The following is a 6243-nucleotide window of genomic DNA, read 5'->3' as shown; positions in this document are numbered from 1 at the left end:
CCCTATGTTACTATGGTAAAAATTGCAATGAGCGTTGTCGGCTTGTCTTGTGTGATGGTTATGTATGGTTATGTCTTGTGTGATGGTTATGTCATACCCTGGATTAGTTATAAACTCCTGTTAATTTACCTACAAATCGCTGAATGGCTTTTCTCCCAGTTACATCTCATGCATCAGACATACACACTCCGACACGACGTCTTCGCTCTCCATAACATGCATTTACTCCAAGAACATCGGCCTAAACATTCATGATGCGACAGATCATCGAAGTAGCTGCTCCTCGCCTCTTTAATGGATTACCATTCATATGTTGTGATTCCCTCACTTCATTAAAGGATTGGTTCAGGTGTTTGACATGTCTATTTTGTATGAAAGAGCTTAAAAAGACAAACAGAATAGTGAAGAAACTACCATGATAGCATTCTCTGTTAAGGAGATATCACACTTCGAAGATTTCACAATTTCTTTGCAAATGACTGGTGTAGAAAGACGAACTGTGAGGGTGTGATGTCACATCCTCACTTCCTTAACATATGTCAATATATTTCATTAAAAAATAATGACATTTTTTTTCTCACAAATCTAAAAAAAAAATATCATCAAACATTCTTCAGCTCTGTTAAATCTCAAAGACTTCCCTTGACACACATGAGATCTCCTGACGTATCTTTTGGTTGTAGGTCATAAAATCTTACAAAATATTTTAATAAAATAACAAAGACTTTTCATAAATGTGAGGATATGACGTCACAGCTAGTCTGATTTCAGCAGTTTCTACACAATCAGATAGAACTTTAAACTTGAATATCTCCTAAACGGAAAAAGATATTTGAATAATTTCTTCACTTTTGGGTTTCTTTTATGGTCCTCATTTTTGACATTTGAGCTATTCCTTTAAATAACTTCTGAAAACTCATATAATATGTCACTCATTCATCAATAACCAATCATTCTTTGTTCATTTAATTTTTGCTTTGTTTTCTCTTTTCCGCTCCCGTGCCTTGTGCAAGCAATACCGGGTGGATATGCGAGCATTATAAATCACTAATATTATTATTATTGTTATTATTATTATTATTATTATTATTATTATTATTATTATTATTATTATTATTATTTAGTATACTTTAACGTCTTGATAAATGTACAGTATTCACTTGAAATGTATACAAACTGAAGTTTGATATTATACCAATAACAAAATATTGAACAACTTCCGTTGTATTTATTAGCTATACCGGTATAGCTGCAATGTTTGTTAAAAGTCAGGACACTACACTGTACAAAATTGTTGTTCTTCATTTCAAAAAAAAAAATTACAATATGGAGATTTAAATTCTTTGTATCCATATAAAATACTTTGCAGAGACTACAACCCGGACTGAACCCTTTTTTAAATTTGCAGCTTGACGCACAATAAGTCTCTCAAAATAAAACCATGTGTAGAAAATATTTGTTTGCTATTTCCTTATATCGCAGTTAGAAAATATGATTTTTCCCCACCTGCAGAATAAACAACTGCTGTAATATTTCAGAGATACAATCTATATCTCGAATAAAGATCTTTGAATACTGAGGATAAACTGCACTAGAGAATGCTCATCAAAGACTTTACTTCTAGCGCGAACTCAGATTATGCGATATTCGTATACATATTCTACAGTCAATTTTTATCAGGCTATTATTAAAGGATTTCTTGTTTCTCTACGAATGTTATTGCCTGGTTTGATTACAAGAGTAAAACGGTTCTTAGTATAGATGAAGCTATTATTAGAAGCATAGAGCATTATTGGCTAAAGATTTGCCCTTGACCAGCCACTTCCTTTATTAGGAGCAGAGATGAAAAATATTTAATGTTTTTTTTTTTTGGAAAGGTGATTCTCACTCAGCTAATGAATATGTTATACGTATTTAGCATTCCGGAGATAACATTATCAAGAACTTACTTTAAACCTAAGAGGATTCAAGGAGAATATTACAGATAATTTCTGCCTTCAGCTGCTAAGGTAACTCAATAAGCACCAAACCAAAAATGTAATTCTGATATCTAATAGTTCCTTTTATATTTAGAATTTTGTATTTCTATTATTTGTTATTATGTAACTTTATTTGAAGCTTACCAATTATTATTCCACGCATCTACACTTTCATAACAAGCTTTGCCAAAAGAAACTCGAATGGTCCTATAACAAAAGCGGTCCCACTATAAGGCCTACTATACTTCATTTAAATATAAAAATGATCACAAGAGTTTATACTACCATTAGATATCATTGGTATCAGTTCCACTATAATTTAATGCCTTGTTTTGAAATAATGAAATAAGGTAAAGTATTACGACATAAGATTGTAATTTATATAAAATTTTAAAAAAATTATCAAAAGAGTACTGCTTTCACGTATCCCTTTTTGTACTAGTTCCACCGTTACACCTTGTTTTGGAATAATGGAATAAATTAACGCATTACGCCATCATTAGACAAAAATTATAGGCCTATTACTATCACATATCATTGGTACTAGTTCCACTATTATTTTAATGCCTTGTTTTGGGGAATAATGGAATAAGTTAGCCTAACGCATTACGCCATCAGTGAGGCTTTCATGTAAATATTTAAAACAAATTATCACAAGAGTACTGCTATCACATATCATATGTACTAGTTCCACTATAATACTAATGACTGTTTAAGCAAATTAATCAACCATATACGGTACTTGTACTAAAAAGGAATTTCAAGTTCATTTAAATACTGGTATGCTTCTCCAGGTATACATGCACTGTTTATCACCGAGTAAATCATAAATCGTGAAATTCAATAATAAAACACTATATAGGCAAATATTACAAGGCTATGTAGTCATCCGTGCAACACTGAAATATTATGAGTCGCCGTAGCAACGTACCTCGATACATCAAAATGCGTGTTGTTTTCTGTTTCAATTACAGAAGAAGCTTGATTGCGCATATATGCAGGTTGTAATATTTGACCTTGTTCAGACTTCAAAACGGTACACATATCCTATATGGCGGTACCATGCATATTATTTGTATTTGAAGCTATGCATGCGAAAAAATTGTTTAGCCAGTCAAAAATATTTCTAATTATGTCACGTTAAGTATATATAAACACCGCTGTTATGTGTAAACTGATGAATTGAGATATATCTTAATTACTTGCAAACCTCTCGTCATATTTTAGTAAGCGTTCTACCCGTTCGTCATTTCAACCCAATATGACAATAAACAACAGCAGAATGCAAAATGCATTGAGGTTTCGATGACTTCATTGCACTAGACTCCTACTTGTAAACCAGAAATAGCTGTCACAATATAAATGGCCCGAACCACCATTTTGATGTACAATTACACTATGGCATGGTAAACACAGGTGAGTCTACTGTACGTGGCAATACACACCTCCGACTAAAACAATATGGTCTTTTACTTAATGTGATGCATCCACACACCAAGTATGAGAAGTAACCCATCGTTAGATATCATGTAAAGGGTTTTCAGAGTTTGACCTCTCGTGACCTCAAATGAGATCTGACTTCAACAAGCAACAGGATTTTTGTACTCAATATGGCGGCAAATCCATATACCATGTATGAAAAGTATCCAAAAGTATATGGAAAATTATGTTTCTGTGTGCAGTGTGAATTTTAACTTTTTTCCCACCAAAAGTAAGTGATGCACAAAGTAAAACATGTCGTAGAATCGTAAATAAGCAGCTGTGCCTACTGTAGTGTCTCAAACAAATAAAAATTAAACATCTGCAAAAATACCTACGAAGATAGCTTGGCTTCTGTTACATTAGGGCTCCTCAATAGTACTAGGCATATACCATAGTCTCTAGATGTGCGCTAGTCCTAAGCCTATACAGTACCTCGCTGCTACTTTGAACCGCTACTCAATTGGCGCGATTCGTACATTTTCGCAATTATTTATCTTGTCTTTTAGCTGCAGATTGGTGTGCGAAAAATATCGCTCTTACTCCATTACACTGCCTAAATCAAAGCGATATTTTACGCAATGTGAATCTACCAACCACGGAGGGTCATGTGACGTAGCACTCAACTTTTACAGTATTCCTTGAATGTGCATCCTATAAACAACTAACGTGAAGCTGGGCGTACAGAAGGAATCTGGTATACATTTTGTCAATGTCTACCGAGAATTTTCTTTCGGGATTGTACACACTGATCTGTACACAAAGTTAGTGTACAGATCAGTGATTGTACACAATGTACATGAACACGGCGAGAAGCAGACGACAGGGATTTGTTGTTCCTTAGAAACACTGGTCTCCATGTCGTTTTTGCACGTAAGCAAGCGGGTAATAGGATAGGAGTGCCCGAATAAGAAAGTCCTATTATGAGACAGAAAGTTAATGTGATCATCACCATAATTATCCAAACCTAAACAATTATTCTCAAATTTACCGTAAATGTCCTGTTATGGTGACGTTTGTTGTCTACGAAACGCTGATCACTTCGAACTGACAAAGGGTTAAATAATATGTTACTAGCACCTGCGAACATGTCACATGGCCCTTGGCATGGTGGCCGTACGTTTTCCTACTGTGTAAAGTATCGTTTCATTGATTTACACACTAAGTTCGTCACTTACAAGGCCCGCTAAAGCATAGATAGAAGTTTTCAACTGACCCATCCTACCCACAACATGATAGCTGAGGGCTTGTCATGTCATGGCACCTGCAGATTTCTTTATCATGACCGTTTAGATTTGGTGCTAGAAGAGGTACAAGTTTAGCATACTGAAGCCCAACCCTTCGGTCTGTTCGCCCGGAATAATAAAATTTGTCAGTTCGAAGCGACAAGCCTTCCGTAGACAACAGAACGCCACTATAACAGGCATTTACCGTAAATTTGAGAATAATTCCTTACTGAGGTTTAGATGATAACGTTGTTGAAATTTATTTTCCTTCTAATTTAAAAAATGTTGATCTGTATGGACCCTGGCTATACGATTCGAACATCTACTGTCAGAGTACGGCGGTCATTCCTTTCATATGAAATGCGCTTGTTACGTGCAAAAACGGCAAGGAGACTTGTGTTGCTAAGGAACAACAAATCCTGTCGTATACTTGCCATGTCTATGCAAACTTGTGCACAGTTCTGATAAGCTGCTTGCGTTCCAGCTGCAGCTCGATTGTTTGAAAGAAATACTCAAAATGACGTTCCTGGACATAATAATTGCGGTAAACATTGAAAAATGTACCTCCTAGCCAGATTCCAACGTTCGCGTAGCTGAACAAGGAATGTGGTAGCTATGACAAGTTGAGAACAGGATATTAGTTTTTTGTAGAATATACATCCAAGGAGAACTACAAGAGTGCAACAGCTTGCGGCTTTGATAAGCCAATGAGGCTTCTTCGCGAGTTTCTACTTGCAGGAGTAAATACATACATACATATATACACCCATACATACAACAAATTGGAGCACGTCACATGACGCTCCATGGTTCGTACCTTTTTGCTCATCTCCTCATTGACATAGTCGGTCCAGAGTTAAGTTTATGCCGATGGACGAGAGAACTTGATCATGAGCACGAGAAGGCCCACAGTATTGCCTGCCTAGATCTAGGGACAAACTAAAACGAATGACAGCGAATGACCGAATGACAATTGACTTTGTACAGGGTTAATTATCATTTGCGAATGACAGCGAATGACAGCGAATGACAGCGAATGACAACGAAGGACAACGAAGGACAGTGTTGCGTGGAGATAGAATGATTAACGGAGTGGAGTAAATGCGGTTATTGGTTTTCTGCGCAAAAATGATTTGAGGAAAATCGCATGTTACGTGGTTGCAGGGTTTTGGTGTAATTTACGGATAGAAACCACAGGGGAAGTTTGTGTGTGAAAATGCGCTTGAGTGCTGTGCTTTTTACCTCTGTAGATTTATATAGAAATATATCTGAAGCCGTTTCAAGATTATAGTATTGTTAGTTTCTAACAATTAATATCGGAAAAATGACGTTTAATTTTTTTTTTAAAATCAGACTTACAATTTCGCTTACTATAAGGTGCGTTTATTATCTTGTCCGTACTTTACTAGATCTAGATACCCACGAAATCTGAACTGTGATATCCGGTTGAAGCAAATGTCTGTGCTGTCGTTACTGTCATTCGTTTTAGTCAACGCAATTTTTTAGTGTGTACAACATATTGTCATTCGTTATGTGTAACGCAATTGTCATTCGTTTTA

The sequence above is a fragment of the Apostichopus japonicus genome, chromosome 17, assembly GCF_037975245.1.
Source record: "Apostichopus japonicus isolate 1M-3 chromosome 17, ASM3797524v1, whole genome shotgun sequence".
Classification (NCBI taxonomy): domain Eukaryota; kingdom Metazoa; phylum Echinodermata; class Holothuroidea; order Aspidochirotida; family Stichopodidae; genus Apostichopus; species Apostichopus japonicus.
Note: the sequence above shows the minus strand (reverse complement) of the source record.